Below are 23,011 nucleotides of genomic sequence, written 5' to 3'. Positions count from 1 at the left end.
TGTCCAGTGTGATGGCAGGTGGTGTCTAATGTGGTGGGTAGTGTCCAGTGTGATGGCAGGTGGTGTCTAATGTGGTGGCAGGTAATGTCCAGTGTGATGGCAGGTGGTGTCTAATGTGGTGGCAGGTAGTGTCCAGTGTGATGGCAGGTGGTGGCTAGTGGTGGTAGAGTAGAGTTCCAGCTGGTGTCACTTGCTAGCTTTCTAAGGTTCAAATACAGATGGTTTTGGGGCTCCTTTTTGAAGTCTAGAGTTGAGGGTAGTAATTGCTTCTTACTCACCAGACTGTAGAAAGCCAGAGGAAAGTAACTGACTTGTTAGGTCTCCCATAAGGGGAACCTGCTTTAGAGATAGTTCAGTGGAAGAGTTTTATCACTGTACTTTGTTGGCTGTAAATGCTGAACTGAGAAATTTTTTTGGATTTAATGGTAGATATAAATTCATCAAAACTCCTATATCAAAAACCCATTTCGATAATCTGAGAAATGAGAACATTCTCATCCTCTACAGCTCGCTGGAAATCTCCCTTGTCTGCTCCCCATATCCACGAGCCACTTTTCATTTGAATGTTTGTTATGGTTCTTTTTGTCCTCTTAGCCAAGGGTGCAGCTGCCCATGTAAACTTAGGTTGCTTTTGTGTCCAGGGCAGCAGTTATGCTACAGTTACAGGCAGAAGTGACAGTTGAACAGTGTTTTGTCTCATTGTCACATGACTAGGAATGACAGAGACTGCTTCTTCTGGGGCAGAGCAATGAAAGGTGATGTTGCTTGCAGCTGGAAGAGACTAATTCTTGATAGTTTGAGTTTATGATAATAAAGCTTTTTTAGTATCACTTATTGTACCTCTGAACTATTTGTAAAACTTCAGGTTTACATTTTTTTTGCATGAGATTCTTCCAGTTCCATGATTTAAGTCAGTTGTTACTTTTCATGCTTTTTCCATTAAGCCGTCTTTTGATAAGTGTTCAAAGCCAATTTATTCTTAAACATCGTATCTGTTAATCTGTTTCAGTGGTGGTTTTGAGTGCCCACTGTGTACTGCTATAGAAGAAACCACTCAAGACACTTTGTTAAAACAGTAAGGTAGACTGTTTAGGGAGGCTCCTTGCTTGTTAGGAGCACAGCAGTGAGGTTTTGCATTGGAGCAGAGTGGTGGTCCTAAGTCTGCCTACACACAAGGCAAGGAGCTAGGGTGAAGGAGGGGTGTGGGTGGAAAATTACTAAGAAGAAATTTTAGCTGTTAGAGGGCCTCTGACTAAACCAACCTGCAAGATTCTTGTAAGGCAGACAAGGGTAATCAGATACCACATAGGGGGTAGTGGAGGACAAGGGACAGGTACTGAGAATACCTGAAGGTGGGATTCTGGCCAACCCACCTTGGTATAATGTGTGCCAACTGTGTGAACCTGATTCTGATGGACACTGAAGAGAGTAATTCAGAGGAGCCTCATCCAAGTTTGGCCAGGAGGCATTCTGTCAGTAGTATCCTTGCTCTGAGTAATCCCCTTATTTAGAAGGACATAATTAGGCTCTGCATCCTTCTAGGGGCGTGAAGCTCAGTTGCATCATCGAGTGCTCAGGGTATCAGGAAACTGAATGTATCAGGTGAGTGTGAGACTGTAAAGATGGACATAAGAAATACAACACATTTTGAAGGTGTTACCAGGCAGGCAGAATTAGCAAACAAGCATGAAAGTATTGCATGTACAAAGGAATAGAAGAGTAGGCCTTGAGTACTGCTTGTGACTACGTTGGCTTACATTTTACCTCTGAGGTAATGAATGTTGATTATGAGATTTTAATCAGTGACCAATTAGGTTTTTATTTTTCAGTCTAGACAGTCTAGAGCAGTGATTTTCAACCTGTGGATTGTGACTCTTTAGAGAGGGAGTTATTGAACAACGTTTCCACAGGGGTTGCCTAAGACCATCAGAAAACATACATTTACATTACGGTACATAATGTACGATAGCAAAATTACAGTTACGAAGTAGCAGTGAAAATAGTTTTATGGCTGGGTGTGACCACATTGTGAAGAACTGTATCAAAAGTCCAAAGCATTATGAAGGATGAGAACCAACGGTCTAGTAAATGGTATGGAGAAAAGCGGGAATTCTGGTAGATTCCAGACCAAAGCAGTTCATTTAGCCCTGTTTCTGGGCAGTGCCCTTAGAGAAGACTCTGATATAATAGGGTTTAAAGTGATTGCCAAGATATGGTGGCCCTTTCCCTAAGCTGACAAAAGACAGGTTAGCAAGGAAAAACAAAACAAAACAGATTCTAATGTTGTGTGTGTGTGTGTGTGTGTGTGTGTGTGTGTGTGTGCGCTCTTCTTATTTTAGGGACGTTTACAGAGAATTGTGATTGAATAGCCAAACTTTGGAGCTTTTGTACTACATTAATAGTTAAAGGGGAGACAGAGTGCATTTGTAGGAAAAGAAACAAGGTTTAGCCGGGCGGTGGTGGCGCACATCTGTAATCCCAGCACTTGGGAGGCAGAGGCAGGTGATCTCTGGCCAGCAAGTTCCAGGACAGCCTCCAAAGCTACAGAGAAACCCTGTCTCGAAAAACCAAAAAAAAAAAAAAAAAAAAAAAAAAGAAAGAAAGAAAGAAACAAGGTTTGGGAAAAAAGGGCTTTAGGGTAGAGCAATGATGGTTCTTTGGCATCTGTATGTGAATGGTTTCTTTAGCTGTCTTCTCATCTTAGAAGGTTTGAGTTGTTCCCAGGGAAGGGGTTTATGACAGTTGAGTTATTTGGAGATCTCTGGGGAGACTCTGCTTGTAGAAAGATAAGGGATTTTAGAATTCATATTTTCAGTTTAAAATACCCTTTTTTATGCCTTAGTGAGTTTATTCTGAGTTTTCTACTGGTGGAGGAGAACAAAACGCACCAAGAACAGGTTTCAGTAGTGTTGAGTTCATGTTTTAGGCTGGAGCTTGGAACATATGTGGGACATTGATGCAGGTATTCTTGGGAGCAGTTAGATAGAGATGTAAGCTCCAGGGAAAAGCCAAAGAAGCCAAGAGTACTGATTGAGCTTTTTTAAAAAATTTTTACCCCCTTTTTCAAGATAGGGTTTCTCTATGTAGCTTTGGAGCCTGTCCTGGAACTCACTCTGTAGTCCAGGCTGTCCTCAAACTCAGAGATTCACCTGCCTCTGCCTTCCAAGTACTAGGATTAAAGATGTGCGTCACCACTGCCCAGCTCTGACCATTCTTAGTAGAGTGGGGTGAGTAGGAAAAGAGAAAGGTCCTGGAGACCAGCCAGAGGTCAGAAAGTAAAGGAGACTGGGATTGGGAAGCAGAAGGGTCAGGAAGAAAATGATCTTACAGAGGACAAGTAGTTGAAGATGAGGACTAGGGAGTTGTGGAATCTGTTACTGTTCTAGGCAGAAGGGGCTAGACAGACCAAATAGAAGGTGAGGCCAAGAAACAGCAAAGTAATATCCAGTGTAGCCACTGGGAAAGGTGGGTGCTGAGCATCTTCAGTCTTGTCCTTGGGGCACTTAAAAGATCTTCAGGTTCAAATAAAGAAGGAACGGAAGTGGGTGTGAGAAACCTGCTTGGTTAGTGTGATCAGACTGTGGTCCAGTTGGCCTGTGAGCCATGGATAAGAGGGTTGCTGCTGTCTGCAGGGTAATTTCAACTGACCACATAGGCTCAGCCCCTGTTCTAAAACCAAAGGAGGGCAGAGAGATAGAGTTTGCAGTAGTGGTGAGCAGTGTCAGGCTGCAGGATCCATTTATATTTGAATACATTTTGCGGGGGGTTTCAAGACAGGGTTTCTCCGTGTAGTTTTTGGTGCCTGTCCTGGATTTCACTTTGTAGACCAGGCTGGCCTCCAGCTCACAGAGATCCACCTAGCTCTGCCTCCTGAGTGCTTGAGATCAAAGGTGTGTGCCACTTCTGCCCGGCTTGAATACATTTTTTAATTTAGTGTATGGTATCAGTAATATCTTGAGGAAAGGCTGGAAGTTTATTTACTTAAATAAATTTAGAATAGTTGGTTTATCCCTTAAAAATATTAAGTCATTGCCTCATACCTTATGACAAGATAAATCTAAAAATTAAATGTAAAAGTTAGAGTGCTAAGTACACTAGAAGAAAATATGGTTCAATATTTACATATTGTTCAAAAAGTAAAGGCCATACTAGTCATGATGCCAGAACCAGAAATAAAAGGCTGATCAATTTAATTAGGAAATAAAAGACTGCATGTAAATTTAGGTTTTCTATGTGCTAAAGAGTTCATAAAATTTATATGTAACTGGCAAAGAGATGAATTTGGTACATATTTGGCAGAGGTTTACTATTTTCTTATCTCATAGTGCTGAGAAAGGAAGGACTCAATGAATATTGAGAATTTGTTTTGCATGTATATGTATGTGATATGTATATGTGGTTAGCCACTTTTAGCAGTTGATTCTCCCTCTCTACCCGTGGGTTCTAACGATCAACTTAGACTGTTTTGTTTGCAGGGTCACCTGCTGAGCCATCTCACTGGCCCTGAAAATATTTTTATTTCCATTTGCTTCCAAAAAAAAAAAGGTAAAGTGCCAAAAGGGAAACAAAGAAGGTATAAACAAAGGCAGAGTGGGAGAGGGGTGGATTTTGTTTTGTTTGTGGTAGGCTGAGTGCTTGGGTCCTTGCTCCTGGTAAACAAGTAGAAAAGATGGGCAGAATTTAAAACAAACTTGTTTAAAGGTTATGGAGGCAAATGTTTAGAAGACTATGGGATGGTGGTTCAAAATGTTAAAGAAAAGGTGAACTGTCATGCTAGAGTTCTGTTCAGCAAAACCATAGTTTAAAAGAGGGGGCAAAGTGAGAACCTTTAACAGGTTTGTAAACAGAGTGACTGTGTCTGTAAGGCCGCAGAAAATCTGAGTAAGATAATGAACAGGTTTGTAATGAACAAGTGTGACCTCAGTGAGTGGGTTTATCAGTAGATTAGACACGGTAGATGAGAGGAATAGTACATTTAAAAGAAGAAATAACTAAAAATGGAACATAATAAAACATGAATAAATATATTCTGCCTAACAACTATTGACTGTACATTTTCCTCAAGTTCCTAAAGAACATTAATCAGAACTACTTCATAAACAAGTCTTGAAAAATTGAAAGCACTAAAGTTAGAATATCAGACTTATTATGAGACAGATTCAGTCTTCAAAAAAATTGATTGGCATAAATTACTAAATTAATAGAATAAAGCTAAAAATTGTGGCAATATTAACAAATACAGAACTACCTTTGATAAAATCCAGTGCCTGTTCAGAAATGAAATTAGTCACGTGGCTAGAAAGTATTTAGAGAAGTTGTCCAGCAAGCCTTGAGGTAATGATAAGAGCAGCGGTTGTCCTCTTCAGCCTGGGAAAGACAGTAATTTCATCACCAGCACTTCTGTTTATGGTGTTATGGTTCAGTACGACAAGAAGAGATGGGTTCAGAAACTGGAATGGAAGGAATATGGCTGTGATGTTACAAATAGTACTCACAGCCAGTTTGACTGTATCTTTATAACAGTAGTAATAAATGAGATTGAAGACTCAAGGTAGCTCTAGTTATAGCTGTAGTTTCAACACACTGATAGCTAACAGAAAGTAGTAAAGCCAATCATTTGCCATAGGATTAAAAGCATATTATTTAGAAAAAAATTGGAAGCAGTGCAGACCATGCAAGAGCAACAAACACAACAGGATATACCATGTTCATTAATTAGAAAACTCACTTTTTAAAGATTGTTTGCAAACTCTTTTATGTGTTTGACGTATCAGGCAGTGCCGGAAGACTTTTCAGAGGAGAATGGAGTGGTCAAGATGGACAAATGGGTGCTAAAATGTATGTGAAGATATAAATAGCTAGGATGAGCTAATTTTGAAGGACAAAGTTTCGATATGCTCCAGGGTAGTAAGACTCGCCGAAAAATAGTCTATAAGAGATCCATACCTCCACAGACTAATCACATAGGAGCTCGTGCAGAGAGTGCAGTAGAGAAAGGACACACATTGCAGTCATTGGTGTTTGGGATTGAGGGTGTAGCTCATTTATGGAACCTAGTGTAGCGTACATGAGGCTCAGGCTTGATCTTTAACATTGCAAAAATAAAATGAATAAGTAAGTTAGTGAGTAAACGAACAAACCCAGAGGGCAGGTCTCTAGTTCACTGTGTGGCAGAGAAGTCCCTGGATACGTGCTGAAAGGGCAGTGCACTTCTGGCACAAAACCCTAGAAGGCCAGGTCTATTAAAATGGTAAGTGGGTACCAGTGGTTTCCCTCTCCCTGGCATTTAAGACTATGATGACCCTAGACATTTTGTATTAATTCAGTAAATCATGCTATTGCATGCTCTTTCTGTGCCAGATTGGATACCTGAGAGTGGACAGAGCAGATACTGAATTTACCGTTGTAGAGGTGAAGTCTGTTAACATGGGCCGCTGGTTACTTGACCAGCATTGTCTGGTCTCTGGAGGAATTGGGTGATCAAGGTACAGTTACCACTGAGCAGGTCATCAAAGAGTAGATATGTATTTAGAAAGTCATTCAAAAGGATGTGAAGCCATTGGAAGTAGGAGATGTTAGCTCTGTGAGATGACATATTCAGATAGTGGAAGCTTGTAGAGAGGCCTGCGCTGGGGGAGAGCTTGTCCCATGTGAAAAAGTAGGGAGCAGTGGGGGAGGTTAGAGAATATAATGAATTGAATTGTGGTAGAAGGGTCAGCAGCTGAGGTTAAGTTGCTCCTGGCCTTGGGCTACCTGAGGAAGTGGGATGTCCTATGCAGGTCCCCACAATGGAGGCCTGAGATTGTAGAGCCTTTTGAACTCTGTTGTAGGTAATTCTGTCACCTGACTGGCTTCCAGAGACCATGGGATACGTTTATAGGAATCCAGGGGACACTAGCATGCTGGGACTAAGGTGGCGGCATTGAACCTAGACATACTTGGATGGCTGGGGATAGATTGGTCTAGCCCTGGGAATAGGATGAATGTGGCCTGGGAGGTGAGGGAGCTGTTGATGCAACTCCCAAGTTTTTTTTACTCCAGTCATTTTATAGAATGTGATGCTGAGTTTTCAGTGACCTTCTGTAGTGAGTGAGTATGAATTACTTGGAATTGGTGGAAGTATTAAGGCAACTCCAAGTAGTTAAAAGGGAGGTTTATTTGGGGGGGGGGGCAGGTAACTTACAAGTAAAGGGATAGGGTACAGGGTCTGGGAGAGGTGAAGTGCAGTCCAGTGGTGTTCTCTGGAAAACTGCTCGGTCTACCTCCAGCATCCAGCATCCAGGATCCAAGAAGCAAGAGAGCTGGCACATCTGGATCTCGGGTCTTAAGGGCTCCTGTCTCAGCCCAGCCTCATAGGTGTGACAGTTACTGGAAGCCTCAATGTGGGTAGTACTTCCAGGTCAAAGCTCGAACAGCTACCCACTACACTTGTTCAATTAAAGAAAATTAAAAAAAAAAAGGAATTTGGATTGGAGATGAAGAGCAAACAAAACTGAACCAGTTACAGTGGGGGCTAGTGGTAAGGAAATGGCAAGAGTGTAGACCAAGGTATTTCCACAGGTTCTGTGGGTCAAAGCCCATGTTTTCTTGCACAGATGGGAGATATGACTAACTAGAAAAGAGGGCATTCATTGGCTAAGCAAATATTTGAACCTCTGTTAGCTAGGTAGTATCCCAAGCCTTTGTAATATATAAACCACAAAATTCCCTTCAGGGTCATCCTTACTGAAGGTGGAGACAGACAATAGAGAACCTGTTCAGTACACTGTAGATACAAACTAAGCCTATTTATGAGAGGCACGGAAGTGCTGAGGAGGTGGGCAGTGAGATGGACTAGCAGCATGAGCCATGGAAGGCATACCAGGTAGAGGGTCATGTTCACTGCCCCCCAGGGCTCAGGATAGGCCTAGTGTTCAGTAAGTGCTTAGTAGGCAATTGTAGGAACAGTTCATGGTACCTGATTCCAGGAAATAGGAAGAAAGGAAAAGTAGGGGAAAGAGGGGACAATTGTGAGTGAATATTCTATTGTAGGGATGTTAGTACTGATGACCATAATACAAATTATAGTCATGGGCCAGGCCAGCAAGATGTGTCAGTGAGTAAAACACTTGTATTTGAGCCTGATGATCTGAGTTCAGTACCAGAACCCACATAAAGGAGGTAGGTGAGAACTGACTCACAGAGCTGTGCCCTGCCACATCATATACACAGTGATGTGAAGAAAGTAAATTTATAAAAATTGTAATTCTGTTCACTCTGAAAGGATCTAATTGTTTATTTGTGCTTTGGGTTCTTCCACTCATTTTTGGTTTTCATGGCCCTAGTTTCATCCTCTTTTTCTCAGGTGTTCTAGTGAAATTCACTGTTGTTACAGTTTTAAGCCCTTTCAGGGCCTTGCCCAACAGAGGGGTGGCTTTTTACATTTTCTGGTAATCTAAAAATCAAACTAGTTTTATGTATTGAAGACCTTTAACCTGTCTTGCCTACAGCATTATTCTGCTCCTTGTGGGGTGTGTGCGTGTTGTGTGTGCGTATGTGTAAGACGAATTGCTAAACAATCTTATTAATTAAAAAAAAAACCCCAGAGCCAGATATTGAGGTGAAAGTTGAAAGATCAGAGAGAGACAGAACAAGCCACAACCAACCTCACCTTGCCATCTCCTCAACTGGTCTTGTTTCCTCAGACTGAAAGCCTTGAGTCCTTGCCCGAATGGATCTCAGCTGAACTGCTGCTAAAAGCCTCTACTTCCTGGTCCTCATGCCTTGTATACCTTTCTGTGTCCTGCTATATTACTTCTTGGGATTAAAGGCATGTATCTTTCCCAAGCAAAGGCATGAGATCTCAAGTGTGTGTGCCACCACACCTGGCTCTGTTCCCAGTGTAGCCTTGAACTCACAGAGATCCACATGATCTCTGCCTTTGGAATGCTAGGATTAAAGGCATGTACCACCACTATCTGGCCTCTATGTCTAATACAGTGGCTGTTCTGTTCTTTGACCCCAGATAAGTTTTATTAGGGTACACAATATATTGGGGGACATAATATATCACCATATATATGCATATATGTGTGCTTGCTTTGTGGCAATTAAACTGGTTTTGTTATGTTAAAGCTGTAGTGACTATATATTGAAGTCACTCTTTGGATAGTTAATAGTTCATTTCTTTCTTTATTTTTATTTTATGATTTTTGTTGTTTCTTTTTATTATTTTATATTTTATTTGTTGTTTTGCATCCGTGTATGTCTGTGTGGGTCACCGGAACTAGAGTTACAGACAGTTGTGTGCTGCCCTGTGGGTGCTGGGAATTGAACCCGGGTCCTCTGGAAGAGCAGTCAGTACTCGTAATTGCTGAGCCATCTCTCTAGCCCCAGTAGTCCATTTCTATAGTACATATCTTCATAGGCTTTGCTTGAATTTTATTGGCAGGCCATAATTCTTTCTAATTTAGGCAAGCTTGAGGAGGATTGTCATGTATTTGTAATACTTTTTATGTGAGAATCCCAGCACTGCATGAGTTTACTGTAGCTCGAGACAATCTGTTTCTGGCTGCTCATGCAGGATACTTTTTAGTCTGGGAGATTCGGGTGTTTGTGTACAGACTATTAAGTCATAGCTAAAGGGACTTCATATCTGAAAGACTCCACACTGAGCAAAGAGGAACACATGGGATCACTCTGTTTTTTGCCACAGATTGTATATCCTTACTCCCAGAAATTGCTTTTATTACATTTTATTATATGAGTACTTATATATGTGCTTAATTAAAGGTGGTAATAAGTTATCACTAAAATATTCTAGCACCATAGAAATGTGGACATTTAAAAACAGACTTTCTCCTACAATTGTACATCCGAGAAGATAGCCATTGTGTGCAGTTTGATTTTGGGAATGTGTATTCCAATTTTTGGTTTTTATAGTAAAAATATCTAAGACTAGGAGCTTTAAACAGTTAACTTACAGACTGATAGTTTAAGATCAGGTGGCTTATGGTTCAACCTCTGGTGAGATCTGACGGTTGATTTCAGGAGCGCATGTGGAGGGAGAAACTGTCACCAGATAGGAAGCCAGAGAGGCTGAGCTGCTCCAAGAACCCACCAAGGTTTTCTTCACTGGCATGCTGCCCATTGCTCTAAGGGCCTCTTTCTGGCTCCAATCGAAGGACTTCTTGCTAGGCTCCACTTCACAAAAGTTACACATCTTTATGCTTGGAACCAGACTTCTGATATAGACCTTTTGTGGGACACTTTGAAACATGTTCAGACCATAGTAACGCCCTTTTGGGGGTGTAAATGATGTTTGAGCAAGTCTGGTGTGCTCCTGTGGTGTATAACTATGTGTGTGCGCACACACACAGACACATGACACTGCATACCTCTTTCTTAACTGTTTTCTCCTTATAACACAGAACATTGTGGCCATTGTTCATGTTGGTGCATATGTGTGGCTATGAATATGCATGATTGCAAAGCAAGGATGCCCATAAAAAACTTAGCAATCTCTATTTTGTTCTTACATCATTTTGGTTTGGATTTTTAGCATTAGATGTTTAATATAGCTGAGCCATTTTTAAATAGCACATTTAACATTCTGGCTCACATATTTTTGCATACTTCTCTAGTTATGTTCTCAGGACAGATGTGCTTGTCAAAGGATAAACATTTGCTATGTAGCAATTTAATTCTCAGTAACCAGATAGGAGAGTGCGTGTTTCACGTCCCCACCAACAGTAGGTATTCTCATTCAGGGATCTTTCAGTCTATGGGGTGAGAAACTGATACTTCCTTTGTTACTAGGAGATAGGGTCCCTCTATGTAGCCCAGGCTGGCCTTGAACTCAAAACCTCCTGCCTCTGCTTCCCAAGAGCTGGAAGTACAGGTATGTGCCACCATGCCTGGCTCCCTGCTTCCTTTAGATTTCATGTTTATACATTCCTTTGATTTAGTATGCTTTGACTGCTTGTCTTACTTTTTAAAAATAACCTTCATTTCTTTTACTCTTTTTTTCTGAAGTTGGTTCTTTATCCTCCCTCCCCCCTGCCCTTGCTTTTTAAGTATTTTTAAGAAATATGTATAGTTTTTCTTGCACAAAGCAGCTGTAGTTAATTGCTAGCTTTTTGAACTTGTTGGGTAACAGCCCTGTGAACAGTGCACATGAACTTTGGCTCTTTCTGGTCTTGAATGCTCACAGAAAAGTCTTCCTGGTATTAGTAGTTGGGTTATCTATCCAGCATCTCTTTTTCTGGTTTATCCTAAAATGTTTAATGTAACTAAACACTAAAGAAACCACATGAACAGGGTGAGGCATAGTTGTAATTTCATTTTCCTTCCAAATTGCTCCTGTATTGAATTGCTGATCTTTCCCAGTTGACTTGAAATGCTACAGTTACCTGTGTTGCTGTGACAGTCCTGGGATCTGTTTGGACTGTCTTCTGAGATCTGTTTACTCCAGGCTTATATTGCTGTCACAGTTTTCTTTCCTTACATGGTGACCCTCCCTTCCATTGTAACCTTAAATATCTGTCAAAAACAGTGCAGCTTTACAGTAGATACTTACTATTTGAATGAATTCTGTTGTGAGTTTCAGTCAATGAGCTCATATAATCCTAAAAGCTGTATGTTGAAGAAGACTGAATTAAAGCAGGTCTTGCCACTGATGACAGGACTGGAATAGTTCCTATCTTTGTTTCTGTAGCCTTCACTTCCTCTCCTTTCCTCAAGTCTGAGCACATCACAAATGCTGGTAGGTCTGGCTGTGATAGCTGGAAGAATGTCCTTGGTCTGGTCTGGCTGCCCTGGTTCCTCTTAGGGAGGGGCCAACATCCATGATCTCTCTGCTCACACTTTGCTCTGACCCTCATACTCCTGCTCTAAGTCCTTTGCAGTCATGGTCATGATGGCGTGATAGCTGCTTCAGTATTCAGACAGGTGTCTTTTATATTTACACAACAGACATTCAGTGTCTTAATGGTTTCTATGCATAGAACTCAGCAGTGTAAAGTTCATTTAAAAAAATATTTATTTATTATGTATACAGTGTTTTGTCTGCAGGCCAGAAGACGGCACCGGATGGTTGTGAGCTACCATGTGGTTGCGGGAATTGAACTCAGGACCTCTGGAAGAGCAGGCAGTGCTCTTAACTGCTGAGCCATCTCTCCAGAAACTGTGCAATCACAGTCATTGTCCATCTCCAGAAACTGAAACTCTGTCCTCAAACAGCCTATCCCTTTCCCTGACGCCTTCCTTCTGTCATCTGTGGGCTTGGTTCTAAGGACCTTATAAATGGGACTCAGGCAGTGCTGTCTTTGTGTGTGACAGGATTGTCTAACTTAGTATAAGGCTCTAAAGGTTCCTTCGTGTTGTAGCATGTTAGTCCCCCTTCCCTTCTGAGTTTAAAGATGTACTTTTACTTTTAACTGTGTGTATGTAGGTATGTACATATGAGTACAGATGCTTGCAGAGGCCAGAAGAGGGTATCAGCTCCCATAGACCTGGACTTACAGGTGGTTGTGAGCTGCTTTAAAAGGTGTTGGGACCTGAATTGGGTTTTTTGCAAGAGCAATTTGTGCTCTTAACTTCTGAGGTATCTCTTTATCCATCCTCCTTCCCTTTTAAAGCTAGGATATTCCATATGTAGATACTACATTTTGTCTCTGTGAGGTTTGAATATTGCTGCTATGAACATGAGTTTGTAAATTTGAGATCCAGACTTCTCCCTTCCCCCCTTCATTTGTTATTCAAGTGTTTCAGTTTGAACCTAGTTCCAATTATTCTATAGCATCTTCTTTCTTGGATCACTAGTGATCTCAAAGTTAAAATAAGCCAAGTAAGTGATTTATGTCTGTTATCCCAGTCACTCAAGAAGTAGAGATAGGAGGATTGTTGTGAGTTGTAGGCCAACCTGGGCTATGTAGCAAGATTTTGTAACAACAGTACTGCAACATACTGCAACAACAATAACATCACCATCAATACCAACAGTGTTGCCAACACCAACACCTTGTCTCCAACAGCAGCAGCAGAGTTCAAAATACAAGGAGCATTTTTCAGTGTGTGCTTTTGCTGTGTCACACATAACACAGTGACCACACATACCATACTTCCCCAGCTCCTGGGAAGTGTGTGCCACTTCTTTCTCCCTGTGCTGAATGCTCCCTCTTGTTCTCTTAGATTTAAAAGTAGAATTTTCTCAGGTCTTGGCTTTATGCTTTTTGTTTTCTACCATTAGTTGTGGGTTACTGGTCTCCTCCTACCACTCACAAAAAGCGAGCCAAGGAGATTTTATCAAATAGGTTAGTTTCATCTTCTGTGTAAATAAGATGCTCTTTGATTAAAAAGGGATGGTAAAGACGACAAGAATAGAGAGCGTATGAATGACACTGACTTTAAAGAGTGTGACACACTATAACATAATTGATAAATACTGTATGCTTAGAAGGCTGAGGTGTGATGACTCAGTGTGTGTGTACTGTGTAATGATGAGCACAGTCTGTGCTGTACCACACCTGCTGTGTCTGTTGGGGAGATGACTTTTTAGCAAATTTAAAATAAGCAATGCAATATTGTTAACTGGGACCAGCAGGGTGTGTATTGAGTTCCCAGAACTCATTCCTTTTATAGCTGTGGAAGTCTGTACTCTTTGGCCAGTGTTTCCCATCACAGTCAACTCTGACAGCCATTGTTCTCCTCTCTGCTCTATGGGTCTGGATCTTCTTCCTGCCTTCCTCTTCTGCTCTCCTCTCCAGTGCTTTCCTGGTGAGTTGCATCCTGGGGGCTCCCTTTCTCTTTCTGACACTCATTCCTACTTGTATAATTCCAGTTTGCCAAGGACTCCACTGAGATCCACACCAGAGCTGCCTTCTTAAGGTCTACTCTGGAGATCTAGTGGGGACTCCTGTCTTAGTTTTTGAAATAGAGCTAACAGTCTCCTCCTGAGTCCTATTCAGAAAAGAGAACCTGAGCCTCCAACTCTATAGTCAAATCTTAGGTCAAATTTAAGACAAATCTTTTACATTAAGGAAGCTGTAGACTTGTTACTGAGCTCTGCCCTGTGCCTGGTTCTGGCTAGTACTGAGCTGGCTCATTGGTACCCTGCACACCGATGCCTCCTAATCTGTATTGCACATTCCCTTCCCCTTTCATAGTTCCTCTTCATGTCCTTTGCCTTTCCAGAACCCAGTCTGGTTTGCCACATTGTCTAGTTATCCTCTCTCCTTAGGCTTCATTCAGTTGACACTTTTCCTGACTTGTCTTGGTGATGTTGACCTTGATGGGAGAAGTATTTGGGTATGCTGTTCTCTGGTTTGGGTTTGTTTGCTAACCTTCCTCATGACTAGATGGGTCTTGAAGGCCATTGGAAGGAAAAGAACTAATCTTAATATTATGTCAAAGGCACCTTTTTCCACATGAGTTATTAACTGTTGGTATTAATATCAGCCAACTATATCTACTGTAAGGCTGTATATCCACTGTTGTTCCCTTTGAGAGTCATTTGGAACACTTTGCTCTTCTTTTGATCTGTATTGCATCTTCTCCAGTTTCTCTTGGATCTTTTTCTCAAATAAATTTCCAGTCTTTATGCTCACCACTCCCTCCTGGCTGAAATGACCCTTGGGTTCTAGATTGGATTGGTGCTTCTCCAGACCCTTCTGCCCACTGTAGCTGGTTCCTAGCTTGGTGTGTATCCAGAATAGTTTTAGAAGTGCCTGCACCCTCCACAGGTCTGAAGTCTGGCTACCTCTGCATTCCCACTCCCCCCCCCCCCCCCCAGCTGAGGACCGAACTCAGGGCCTTGTGCTTGCTAGGCAAATGCTCTACCACTGAGCTAAATCCCCAACCCCGCATTCCTACTCTTAATATGGTCTTTTTTTGCTTGGATTGGTGCTCACTCCCTCTCCATTGTTTTCCTCCAGATCTCTCTGATTGCCTTTGCAGGGTCAGTGAAGTGCCCTTGCTGTGAACATTTGTGGTCCTATACTTTTCCAGTATACTTGTGCTGTCTGAAAGGTCTTGATCTGGGTCTGAGCTGTGCCTGGATCACTGTAGTAGAGCAGGTGATGTCTTTGATTCTGTTATGTTCTTTGTATTCATCCTTGGTGCGTGTTCTTAAGTTCTGCCCTATGGTAGGCACTTGATAAATGTTTGCCCACTGGGTGAGTTTTTGTCAGAAAACAAATACTTTTCACTTTTAGCTTATAAACAAGTTCTTGAGTATATTTCTCTTGTTCCATGGATAGAAGTGTGCATCCTTTCCTGTGTACTCTGTAAGGTGTGGTGAGAGGATCATTGTGGGTCTATAAATGCATGCTCAGCCTCTGCTGCTCTTGAGGCCACATTGATTTCCTCACTCATTACATGAATTGGGAGCCTCTGCATTGCATTGCTCTGTGCAGAGTGTGGGGTTTGGAGTGTGTGTGAACCAGTTGGGAGTTGGAAGAGACCCCCACAGACCATCCCATTAGAGTTTGAGCTAAGTACCCTGAATTCTAACTTTTAAGATTTGCCATTTTGAACTTATATCTACCACCTCCACCCATGGAGTGTGTTCCTGGAAAGCCAGGGAGTCATATGTTAGAGGACCAACTATATCTTGCCCACAGCAGAACTAACATTTATTGTCTTTAGCTGAGTGCTGATAAGTGCTTTAATCACTTTAGTTAATTTTCACAGCAACCTAGTGATGTAGGGATAATGTTTTCATGTTATAAATGAATAACGAGACGTAGTTGAAAATGAAGTAATATCCCAAGATCACAAAAGGAAAAAAATAGTACCGTTCTAAAAACTTAAGAAAAATATTCTTTGAGAATTTCATATGTGTTTTGATCAGTCATCTCCCCCCCCAAACTCTTCACAGATCTACCCTTCCTTTGAACCCAACTTTGTGTCCCTCCCCCTTGCAACTCCCGCTCCCCCCAACCCCCACCCCGTTGTTGCTGCCCAAATATTCTTGGGTGTGTGGCCTTCCACAAAGAAGTATGATCAATGTCTTAGGTTTCTGTTGCTGTGAAGCGATATCACGACAACTCTTATAAAGGAAAACATTTAATTGGGGTGGCTTACAATTCAGAGGTTTAGTCCATTATCTTCATGGCAGGACATGGTGGAGTACAGGCAGACATAGTGCTGGAGAGGGAGCTGAGAGTCCTACATCTGGATCAGCAGGCATCAAGAAGTGAAGTGAGACAACAGGGTGTAGCTTGAGCGTAGGAGACCTCCAAGCCTGCTCCCACAGTAGTGACACTCTAACAAGGCCATACCTACTCCAACAAAGCCACACCTCCTAATAATGCCACTCCCTATAAGTTTATTGGGGCCAGTTACATCCAAACTACTACATTCTACTCCCTGACCCCCATAAGCTTGTAATAATATCATAATGCAAAATGCATTTAGTTTATTTAATTTCAAAAGTCCCCATGGTCTGTCACGTTCTCAATAATGTTTAAAAGTCCAAAGTTTCTTCTGAGATTCATGCATTCTCTTAACTGTAATCCTTTACAAAGTCAAAATACAAAAACAGATCGCAATCTTCCAACATATAATGGCATAGAATATACATTACCCAAAATTATTCCAAAATGTAGGGAAGGGAGCATAGAGAGGAATGCTGGACCAAAGCAAGACTGAAAACCAGCTGGTTAAACTCCAGACTATGCATCTCCATGTCTGATGTCAAAATGCTCTTCAGATCTCCAGCCCCTCTCGGCTTTGTTGACTGCAACACACTTCTTTCTCTTTGGTCTGGCTTTGGCTTGCACAGGTCTTAATTCATGCTATGACAGCTACTGTGAGTTCCTATGGGCAGGTGCCCTGCTGTTTCCTTGTAACCTACAGCCTCTGGCTCCCTCTTCATTGATTTCTGAGCCTTTGGAGGAGGGAATGTAGCGTGTATCTATTCCACTTAGGGCTGAACACTCTGCACCTTAGTCTCTGCACCTTGGCCAGTTGTGGGTCTCTGTGTTGGCCAGTTTGTCAGTCTCTGTGTTATTGTCTACATATGCAAACGCTTCTCTGATAAGGATTGAAAAAGTACTTAAATCTATAGGTATAATGTTAAGTCATTAGGAGTTGGTTTAACATTATCTCTGTTTAGCATAGTAATAGTAGTATGTTCTCTCCTGGGGTCTATAATCTGTCTAGCCATAGGTTTGTGTTCTAATATAGTGCCAGGTATGGATTTTATCTATGGTCTGAGCATGAAATAAAGTCAGAAAATGGCCGGTTGGTTACTCCCATGTTACTCTGCTATTGCACTAGTGGCCATGTCTTACCAGGCCTTGTCATTACTGTAGCTTGCAGAGTTCACAGCTTGGTAAGATTGATGATTATTTTTCTCCTTTGGCAGTATGCATAGCACCTTCCAGCATTATGGAAACTAGCAGGAGAGATGATGCTTCTATGTCAGTACTAGCTTGGTATTTCTTCTTATATGATCACATATGTGATGTCTTCAGTAACAGAGTCTTACCATCAAGTTATGGAAGGTAACCAAGAGCTTTGGCAATAGCCTGTAGTGTTTGGGGATCTTTGGGAATGTCACTGACTCATACCCCCCCCCCCCCCAAAGTAACTCATTCCTGGGGCTGGGCTTTTTGTTAGCTTCTAGTGCCCAGTAGGGGCATTGTTGCCACATTATAGGAAGTTCATTTTAACTCTTTTTTGTTCGTTTGTTTGTTTATTTGTTTTTCGGGACAGGGTTTCTCTGTGTAGCTTTGGTGCCTATCCTGGATCTCACTCTGTGGACCAGGCTGGTCTCGAACTCACTGAGATCCGCCTGGCTCTGCCTCCCGAGTGCTGGGATTAAAGGTGTGCGCCACCACCACCCGGCTTTTTCTTTTTTAAAGCTCTTTTTTATGTATGTGTATAGATGGATTTTAGGAAGCTTCTACAGGTTCCCGTGACTGTTTTAGAAAGTAGTTTTTGTTGTCTTTCCCTCTCAGTTTCTCTCTTCTGCTTTGCCTTCTCCATCCACTCTACTTCATACATAATTCTCTTGGGTTTACAGACTTAAAGCTGTGTGTTTGGGCATCTAAAAGCTTTTAAGTTTGGATAGAGAGGGACCACCAGTAAGCTGTATTTGAATTTTCTTTCTATAAACACAAATGGTGTCACATACAAGTGTTTGTGGAGTGTGTGGATGACTCCTCCTGTCTTGCTGCCGGAGGACTGGGATTATAGACGTGTGCTTCCACATTTGGCTTTAGATGGTTTTTTTTGGATCTGAATCCAGGTCTTCATGCTTAAAAGACAAGCTTTTTACTTACTGAGCTCTCACTCCAGGATTGGATTTTCTTTTAAACTTAAATTTTAGCAGCTTTGCCACTTAATGGCTAGTTGTCCCCTGAGGCCAATGTGTCTGTGAGGAGATTGGAAGATGGGTTCAGCCAGCCTGTGCATCCCATTTCAAAAGGAGGGCTTTGGACTGTCCATACTCACCTGGGAGACTTGCCAAAAAGGCAGGCTCCTTAGTCATATGTTTGGTGTCTAGAATTGCAGTTCCTGCTGCTGGACCTGAGAGACTATTTATTGGTGATGGGAGCTTCTTACCCAGTTGGAAAAATAGCTGAGCACTGGTGTGTGTTGCTAAGAAGTTTGCAAACAAGGAAATTTTTGCTGTTTTTTTTTTTTTTGAGACAAGGTTTCTTTGTGTATCCTTGGCCGTCCTGGAATTAGCTCTGTAGACCAAAATGGCCTTGAATTTACAGTGCTGGGATTAAAGGGTGTGCCACCACACCTGGCTTGTAAACAAGGAATTTGATGAGGCCAGTAGTGGTGAATTTGCTTCCTTTTAGAATTTATTTTAGGTTTGTATTTGGGAGAACTTATGCATTTTGTGAACTCTTACCCCAGTGGATAGCTCTAGAAAGAAGTGGGTGGGTCTTGGCTATGCCAAGGTTCACTTAGCTTTATAAATGGTAGGCCAATCTGATTTTGGAAATGGAGTAATTTCAGGTGTGCACCCAGTATGGGTCAGCAGTACCAAACATTTAAATACACAGTGTCTATGTGTGTCCTTATGTATGAACAGGGAGGATTCTCTTGCCATCTTTGGTAATAGACAGGTAACGAAGAGTTCAGGAGCAGTGGCTTCCACAGCCTCCCTGAAAGTGTCTTGGTCTTCTCTGCATGGGCAGTCCCAGCATGGCCTGGTTCCAAGAGTGCAGTGTGAGGATAAATCCTTGTCCTGTGCTCCCACTTAGCATTCTCATCCTTACACAGCTTTCTTTATTGAGGAACTGGTGTATGATAAATTATACTCTCTTTAAAGATAACTAGTTATTTAGAGAGTCTCATGTAGCCCTGACTAACCTGGAATTTGCTAAGTAACATAGCTGAGTATGACTTTGCGTATCAGATCCTTCTGCTTCTATTCTCTGAGTGCTGAGATTACAGACATACACTACTACACCCTGTGTATGTGCTTCTGGGGAGTAGACACAGGGTCTGGTGTATGCTAGGCAAGTACATTATCCACTGAGCTATATTTTTGATTGAATTGATGGTTGTGTTTGGTGTGTCTGTATGTGGGTCAGTGTACAGGCATTTGTGTGTAGGTCAGAGGACAACCTTGGGTGTCAGTCTTTGGCTTCCGACTTGTTTGAGGCAGGGTTTTTTTGCTCAGCGCGTCCTAAGGCAGGCTGGTTGGTGAGTTCCTGGACATGTTCCCGTTTCTGCCCCGTGTCTTGTAGAATTACAGATAGGTGCAACCATTTGTAGTTTTATGTGGGTCCTGGGGATCCAAATTTTGATTCTTAGCCTGTGTGACAAGTGCTTTAACTGTGGATCCATCTCCCCAGCCCCCTCTATTTTTATTTTTAATTGATACATAGTAATTTCATATTTATGGGCTGCATTAAGATGTTTAATACACTTACTCAGTGTATACTGATCAGAGCTATTGATTGGCATACCTATTACTCAATGCATATGTGTGTGTATATGTTGAGAACATTCAGAATTTTTTCTTCTAGTTTTTTTTTTTTTAAATATATCATTGTTGTCAACAAGTCATTCCTCAGTGTTACAGAACATTAGAAGTTACTTCTTCTAGCCAGACATGGTTGCTCATGTCCATAATATTCCAGCATTTAGGAGACTGAGGCAGTAGGATTGCCATGAGTTTGAAGCCAGCCTGGGCCAGCTTGAGCTACACATGGTATGAGACCTTATCTCAAAATAATTAATGCACATTGTTCTTTCCCCCCTTGCACCATGTTTTATTCTTGGCCCCTCAGCCATCCCAGGTTCTGCTAACCACTGTTCTTCTAATTCTGTGAGGTTGACTGTTTGGCTCCTTCATGTGAGACTATGTGCTATTACATTGCACAGTGCTGTGTGTGTTTCATGGCACGAGAAGCCTCAGTGCCATGGGTGAGTGTATCCTCAGAAGTCCTGTGGTTGTTCTCACAGTTCCTCTCTCCCATGTTCTTTATCCTTTATGAAATATTCTAAGCTAGCAGAGGAAAAGATTACACATTCATTGCTGAAGGTGAATAGTTTAAGGTTTATCTTCTCTGCCTCCCTCTAAATCTCTCCTTTACTCTCCTCTTCCTTTTTATTTCTTTGTTTTTCTTGCTCTTATTGTAGTCCAGATCTCTAAATCCTCTTGACACAGTGCCTAGTTTGTGGGTTACAGGTGCATGCTACCTCATCTCTTCACCCCCTTAAAATTAATACAGTGGGGCTGGTTAGTACACTTGTTTAATCCCAGCTCTTGGAAGACATAAGCAGGTGGATTTCTGTGAGTTTCAGGCTAGCCTGGTCTATATAGCAAGTTCTAGTCTAGCCAGAGCTACATAGTGAGACCTTCTTTCACAAAAAAGAAAGAATATAGTAGGATTACTATGATTGTGGTGTGGGATGTCTTACCATTTATAGAAAGTTTTGGAGAAACAGACATGTATCATCTTAGAGACAAGTAACAAAGGTCAGTATACTGGAAATTTGGAAAACCAGAAGATATGATAATTGTTGGCAGAGGAAAGGAGATTACACCCCATCTTCGGTCGAACACAGGTACCTGGGACATGGGGACTAGAACATGGATGCTTGGACACAGGGCCTGTAAACATGGGTGCCTGGAACTCAGAGACCGCAAACATTGGGGTCTGTGAACACAGGGACTGCAAACACAAAAGCCAAACACTTCTCTTTCTGGTGTTTATGTCGGGCAAACTAGCATAGACCATACCATGAAGTGGTAACAGAACTGTAGTCTCTGCTTAACTGAAAAGCTGGATATAGCTCAAGTACATTTGATGCTGTACAGAATGGCATGCTGGATATTTATCTATTTATATTTATAGATTAAAAATAGTAGAATTTGCCCCATCATCTTAGTTTTATTTTTTCAATGTCTCTAATCAGTATGCATGCTTGCAGAGCTTAATATCTGCTACAGAAAGCATTATATAATAGCACTAATAGCCATTTTGCAAAAAACCAGTAAAATGTCTAGGGTTGTTTTGATGGGCTTCTTCAGTTCTGTAGTACTGTACCCTGACTCTGAATCTTTTGACTTTTTTATTGTGGATTTCTTCCTAGTTCTTCTTTCTTTGTTACCTTAGAAGTTAACATCTAAGGGAGATGTGGCAGCACCTCTTTCCTCTCACAGGCCTTTGCTCTGTCTGAGAAGGAAGCCAGTTCCTCTTGCTTGTAGATATGTTGAGAAAAGAAATTAAATTTGTCCGTAAGTGTGTCCCAAATAGTCTGCTGTGAGAGTCCCTGGGGAATCCTGCCAGTAGCAGGTGGATAGATTTAGATCAAGGATACACTGAAGGGTTTGGAGGCTGGTTAGGGGTTTTGAGCATTTACTGTTTAATTCTGTTACTGGTTGTGGAGAGAGAAACTGTATGTAACTTTGTTTCCCTGAGGTGGTCTAGAGCACTGTCCCCACTTGATGATAGAAATTTCCCTGTGGTTCCTTAGCTGGGAGCTTATTTCAGTCTGTGGCGGCAATTCCTGAGTGTTCTGTGTTACTTCAGTGAGGACTTCACCACTAGCTGACTGTGGCTATACTGAAGGCAAGGGAGGCTTCTGGAGAAGAAGGCTATCTGGAGCACTGCTTGAAGGCATCCCATGCTGGCCTCAGCAGATGTAGTAGTCTTGGAGCTGCTCTCCACATAGTGGGCTTGGGTGCTGCGGTCTTTACTGGCAATGGTAGAATGCACACTTTACCTTCCTGAGTGCTCTTCTGGGTACTTGCTAGGACCATAGTAAACTCCCTTCAGCCTTACCTTGTCCCCAAAGCAGAAGACACTTGCTAAAATTCTTAATAGATTGTTATTTTTAAAATCAGCTGGATTGTCATTACCATGGGTGCAGTTGTATTCAAAGGCTGTCTGTCAGAGCTGCCATATGTTTAGGCAGGGAGTATGAATCCACTTCCATGGAAGAGCAGGATGTGCTAGAGGGCAGCTGACAACTTGGAGGTTGCATTAGGTAGTTTGTGCCTAACACTTCTGGCAGGACTGATGAATTGGCAGAAATTTGGGGAACTGTTTCTGTAAGCTATGGAATTTTAAGAATGATTTAGAAGACTTTTAAAAAGCATCTAGAAGTCATCTTGTCATTAAGAAGAGATTATGAATATATGTTTGGTAGAGGGCGTGTGTGTGTGTGTGTGTGTGTGTGTATGTATATATGTATTTCTTGATCTGGACAGGTCTGGTGCTTCTTTTTAATATAAAATACTCTAGGAAAACAAAACCCGAGTTAATACCACACTGCTGGCTTCTTGTCTTTCGTTACAAACACGCTGAAATGGTCTCAGTAATGACGCCACTAAAGCACCGGATGCACTGTTTTGATGGGGTATCGATTCCTTCTGCAGTGTTCAACATTGCTTGCATGCCTCCCAGCAGCAAATGTGTATGTGCCAGGCTGTGTGAGATGAGGGTTCCAAAAACGAAATGTTAGTTTACTTTTCATAGCTGTGCAACTGAATGGAAAGCCGTGACTTTAGAGATGTGGCCTTAAGCACTAACACACTCAATCCAGTGCATGATGA

At 41.8% G+C, this 23,011-nt stretch overlaps 1 protein-coding gene across 10 annotated transcripts in view; it reads left to right on the top strand.

The window, feature by feature from the left end:
• The window catches only part of Camta1 (calmodulin binding transcription activator 1), an 841,450-nt gene that overhangs the window by 53,751 nt on the left and 764,688 nt on the right, over positions 1 to 23,011 (top strand). The gene's annotated exons all lie outside the window — the stretch shown is intronic.

Source organism: Onychomys torridus, chromosome 2 (assembly GCF_903995425.1).
Source record: "Onychomys torridus chromosome 2, mOncTor1.1, whole genome shotgun sequence".
Taxonomy (NCBI): Eukaryota; Metazoa; Chordata; class Mammalia; order Rodentia; family Cricetidae; genus Onychomys; species Onychomys torridus.
This window is presented reverse-complemented; position numbering and strand designations above follow the sequence as displayed.